A 5,901-nucleotide genomic window follows, 5' to 3' on the forward strand; every position below is an offset into this window, starting at 1 on the left:
TCTGCATGTGTTTTTGCCTTCTTTAAATGATATAGACAGTGTTTAAGGAAACACTTTGTTTTGTTTCGAATAAGGATTTTTGCGGTTCTCCCCCCTTAGCCACTGGCGCCAAGGCCTTAAGGGTTGTTATTCTCTATTGGTCATGGAATGCACCAAGTCATTTCTGTCGTTATCCTCACAGGGTTGAATCCTAACTTCACAGGCAAATCCCTAACTCTGTGACCTCTGCCTAAATCATACATTTTAAATAAATGGGGAAGATGTGCCTGAAAAGGCAAGTAGTAAAGCTTAAAGTGACTTCGCTGGTTAAATAAAACGTTAGGTTTCAGCCCCTAGATGGTCATGAAATGCTCCGAACCGCTTTCCTGCATGTGATTCCCCCCATTCTCATATAGGAACCAGTAGACACAGCTCTGTGATTCTCCCCCCCATGCTCATATAGGGAACCAGTAGACACAGCTCAGTGATTCTCCCCCCATTCTCATATAGGAACCAGTAGACACAGCTCTGTGATTCCCCCATGCTCATATAGGAACCAGTAGACACAGCTCAGTGACCCCCCCATGCTCATATAGGAACCAGTAGACACAGCTCTGTGATTCCCCCCATTCTCATATAGGAACCAGTAGACACAGCTCTGTGATTCTCCCCCATGCTCATATAGGAACCAGTAGACGCAGCTCTGTGATTCCCCCATGCCTCATATAGGAACCAGTAGACACAGCTCTGTGATTCCCCCCCCCCATTCTCATATAGGAACCAGTAGACACAGCTCAGTGATTCCCCCCATGCTCATATAGGAACCAGTAGACACAGCTCAGTGATTCCCCCCATGCTCATATAGGAACCAGTAGACACAGCTCTGTGATTCCCCCCATGCTCATATAGGAACCAGTAGACACAGCTCTGTGATTCCCCCCATGCTCATATAGGAACCAGTAGACACAGCTCTGTGATTCCCCCATGCTCATATAGGAACCAGTAGACACAGCTCAGTGATTCCCCCCATGCTCATATAGGGAACCAGTAGACACAGCTCAGTGATTCCCCCCATGCTCATATAGGAACCAGTAGACACAGCTCAGTGATTCCCCCCACCCCCATGCTCATATAGGAACCAGTAGACACAGCTCTGTGATTCCCCCCATGCTCATATAGGAACCAGTAGACACAGCTCAGTGATTCCCCCATGCTCATATAGGAACCAGTAGACACAGCTCAGTGTATTCGGAAAATATTCACACCCCCTGACCTTTTCCACATTTTGTTACTTTACAGCCTTATTCTAAAATTCATTAAATAGTTTTTAATTCCATCCATCTACACACAATACCTCAAAATGACAAAGCAAAAACAGTTTTTTTGTTTTTACACATTTTTATAAAAAATAAAACAGAAATATCACATTTACATACTGTAAGTATTCAGACCTTTTACTCAGTACTTTGAAGCACCTTTTGGCAGCAATTTACAGCCTCAAGTCTTCTTGGGTATGATGCTACAAGCTTGGCACACCTGTATTTGGGGAGTTTCTCCCATTCTTCTCTGCAGATCCTCTCAAGCTCTTGTCAGGTTGGATGGGGAGCTTCGCTGCACAGATATTTTCAGGTCTCTCCAGAGATGTTCGAAAGGGTTCAAGTCCGGGCTCTGGCTGGGCCACTCAAGGACATTCAGAGACTTGTCCTGAAGCCACCCCTGCATTGTCTTGGCTGTGTGCTTAGGGTTGTTGTCCTGTTGGAAGGTCAACATTCTCCCCAGTATAAGGTCCTGAGCGCAAGGATCTCTCTGTACTTTGCTCTGTTCATCTTTCCCTCGATCCTGACTAGTCTCCCAGTCCCTGCCGCTGAAAAACATCCCCACAGCATGATGCTACCACCACCATGCTTCACCATAGGGATGGTGCCAGGTTTCCTCCAGACATGACGTTTGGCATTCAGGCCAAAGAGTTCAATCTTGGTTTCATCAGACCAGATAATCTTGCTTCTCATGGTCTGAGAGTCCTTTAGGTGCCTTTTGGCAAACTCCAAGCGGGCTGTCATGTGCCTTTTACTGAGGAGTGACTTCTGTCTGGCCACTCTACCATAAAGGCCTGATTGGTGGAATGCTGCAGAGATGGTTGTCCTTCTGGAATGTTCTCCCATCTCCTCAGAGGAACTCTGGAGCTCTGTCAGAGTGACCTTCTCCCCGATTGCTCAGTGTGGCTGGGCGGCCAGCTCTAGGAAGAGTCTTGGTGGTTCCAAACTTCTTCCATTTAAGAATGATGGAGGCCACTGTGTTCTTGGGGACCTTTTAATTCTGCAGAAATTTTTCGGTACCCTTCCCCAGATCTGTGCCTTGACACAATCCTGTCTCGGAGCTCTACGGACAATACCTTCGACCTCATGGCTTGGTTTTTGCTCTGACATGCACTGTCAAATGTGGGACCTTTTATATAGACAGGTGTGTGCCTTTCCAAATCATGTCCAATCAATTTAATTTACCACAGGTGGACTCCAATCAAGTTGTAGAAACATCTCAAGGAAGATCAATGGAAACAGGATGCACCTGAGCTCAATTTCGAGTCTCATAGAAAAGGGTCTGAATACTTATGTAAATAAGGTATGTCTGTTTTTTATTTGTAATACATTAGCAAACATTTCTAAAAATCTGTTTTCGCTGTGTCATTATGGGGTATTGTGTGTAGATTAATGAGAAAAATAACAATTTAATACATTTTTGAATACGGCTGTAACGTAACAAAATGTGGGAAAAAGTCAAGGGGTCTGAATACTTTCCGAATGCACTGTATGTCCCCTGATTTATCCCGGTTATGACACAAACCACTGTTTAGGTTAGCACATTAGCTTGATCTAGGATATTGTAGGGAATTTGGGAGTAGCCCTGACCAGGACTCGAACCTGGGTCCAGGGACTGTCAACCCAACAGCTTTGCCGTTACGCCAAGAGATCCAATCCCCTTGAAGGGGTTGCTCGGTGTTGGTTTAAAGTCGCTGCAATATCTACAGTAACTCTAGCCAAGTAGCTGACCTCAAATCTGGGTTAGGGTCATGACAGGAGGTTATAAAGTCAGTGGTCATATACATAGCATTAGCTGTCACGACTGTTTTATGACACCTGTTATGTTATTGCTGAGCCAGCGTTCTGTAGGTCGGACGTTAGCGAGCCGGCGTAAAGTTATGTTACAACAGTGCAATAACTACAGACTAGGGTTGCACAATTCCGGTAACTTTCCCCCAAAATTCCCAGGTTTTCCAGGAATCCTGGTTTGGAAGATTACTGAAATGAGGAGAGCACAAGCAGGAATTCTGCAACCAGGGAACGTTCGGGAAGTTACTGGGATTGTGCAACCGAGGGGGACGGGGTTGAAGATGCCACTAGACACTGTTCTAAGGCCTGCTATAGGATCAGGGTATGTTGAATGGAGGATAAGATGATCCTAGATCTGTTCCAATTGACAAGAGGGATATAGTTACCCATGGACACTGATATTAAGTCAGTTATGTGTCCTCCCCCCATAATGATTAATGGAGGGTAATCTGATCCTATACTGAACAAAAATATAAAACGCAACTTGCAACAATTTCAAAGATTTTGACTGAGTTTATAGAAGGAAATCAGTCAATTGAAATAGACTCATTCGTCCCAAATCAATGGATTTCACATAACGGCGGTGGTGCAGCCTGGGAGGGCCAGCCAATCAGAATGAGTTTTTCCCCACAAAAGGGCTGTATAACAGACATAAATACTCCTGAGCACCCCTCTCCTCAGACGATCCCGCAGGTGAATAAGCCGGATGTGGAGTTTCCTGGGCTGGCATGGTTACACGTGGTCTGCGTTTGTGAGGTCGGTTGGATGTACTGCCAAATTCTCTTAAAACAATGTTGGAGGCGGCTCTGTTGGACAGTCCTGCAGTCAGCATGCCAATTCCACGCTCCCTTAAACGTGAGACTTCTGTGGCATTGTGTTGTGACCAAATTGCACATTTTAGAGTGACCTTTTGTCCCCAGCACAAGGTGGGGAAATAAGCTTTTTGTGCATATGGAAAATTTCGGGGATCTTTTATTTCAGCTCATGAAAAATGGGACCAACACTTTACAGGTTTGCGTTTATATATTTGTTAAGTATAGATCTGTGGTCAGGGGCAACTTGTATCTCAGGCTCTCCGTACAGACAGACAGGACCCTTAAAGACTATCTAAAGGTCTCCTTTTCTGTCTGCTTTTACCAGACAACTAAAAAATAAACATGTAAACAAACTTTAGTGTTGTTTGGTGTCATCGGTCTGACCATGTAAAGTCATTTAAAAAGTACAGTGTGTATGTATGCAGTACAGTGTAATTCCAGTGTAGGTTTACATAGTTCCCATATATCATTACAAAGTACCGGCCTGTAATAACTTATGTAGATGCATGTAAAGACAAAGGGAGACTTTTATGGATTTGTTTTTTTTGTGGGAGACTCAAGCCTGTGACTTCTCTTTTTCACCACCAGGTGGTGACATGTTGGCCATTGTAGGCTGATGTAAAAGTCCCCTGTCTAGTCTGACATACCAGACCTAAGGCAACTGGTAACATTGTGGGATGCCACCTGGCTTGTCTAGATCACAGGTGTCAAACTCATTCTGTGGAGGGCAGAGTGTCTGCAGGTTTTCACTCCACCCTTAATTATGAACTCCCCCTCACCTGGGGTGTATTCATTACGTCTTTGCGACGCAAAACATTTACCATTTAAGAACCAAAATGGAAGCAAAACGGAACAAAAAACGGGGAGGAACCTAGCTGCATTTGTCTAATAGAAACTGGTTTAAGTTGCAAAACATTTGGAGTAAACGATTTCTGTTGCAAAAAAAGTTTTGCAACAGACAATGTTTTGCAACAGAATTAGCGTAATGAATACACCCCTGGTACTTTAGGTCTTAAATTGGACACTAAATTAAACTAGCAGACACAAGGAATGAGTTGGACAGCCCTGGTCTAGACTCTAGGGAGACTATTGCCTGGCTAAAGACAAGTCAGACACTCATTACTGTTGTTTACTAACCTCTGGCTGAATCCATGTATTACGGTGTCTGGTTTCACACTGAGTGGCCTAGTTACAGTTATGAGTAAATCGGCGTGAAAAGCCGATTAGTAAGAATGTCTCACCCCATGTTCCAGAATGTCCTTTTTCCCTTTAAACAGATTACAACCCATCACTTTTGGTTATTGAAGAAGAAAAAAATCTATATTGCTATTTTTAAAACAAGCCATAGAAGGTTGGTTGCAATTTCAGTTTAATCCACCAGAAAACACAGAACAAATATTACAACAAATATTATGGTTAAACTCAAATATACTAATACATAACCAATATTTTTTAGAAAACATGTTTAAAAAAGGTATAATCTTTGTTAATGATATCATAAATAGGACTGGTGGAGTTACGTTACACATGCAGCTAATAAAAAAATATGGAGACGTCTGCTCTACTCAAAATTACAATCCAGGTATGCAAAGCTCACAGCTGTAATCGCTGCCAAAGGTGATTCTAACATGTATTGACTCAGGGGGTTGAATACTTATCTAAAGAAAATGTATTAGCAATAATTGAATATCTACGTAAGTAAAAGTTAACAATAACGAAAAATATTAAAAATTAAACGACAAAGCTAGTAAAACAAGTCATGTAATTATTTCCCATGTTCATTGTTTCAGATGTATGTTCCCTTCAACCCCAGTATGCAGTGCATTCGGGAAGTATTCAGAACCCTTGACTTTTTCCACATTTTGTTACGTTCCAGCCTTATTCTAAAATGAAATAGTTATTTTTTCTCTCTCATTAATCTACACACAATACCACAAATGTATTAAAAATAAAAAACGGAAATAAAACATTTACAAAAGTATTCAGACCCTTTACTCAGT

Source organism: Coregonus clupeaformis, chromosome 8, assembly GCF_020615455.1.
Source record: "Coregonus clupeaformis isolate EN_2021a chromosome 8, ASM2061545v1, whole genome shotgun sequence".
Classification (NCBI taxonomy): domain Eukaryota; kingdom Metazoa; phylum Chordata; class Actinopteri; order Salmoniformes; family Salmonidae; genus Coregonus; species Coregonus clupeaformis.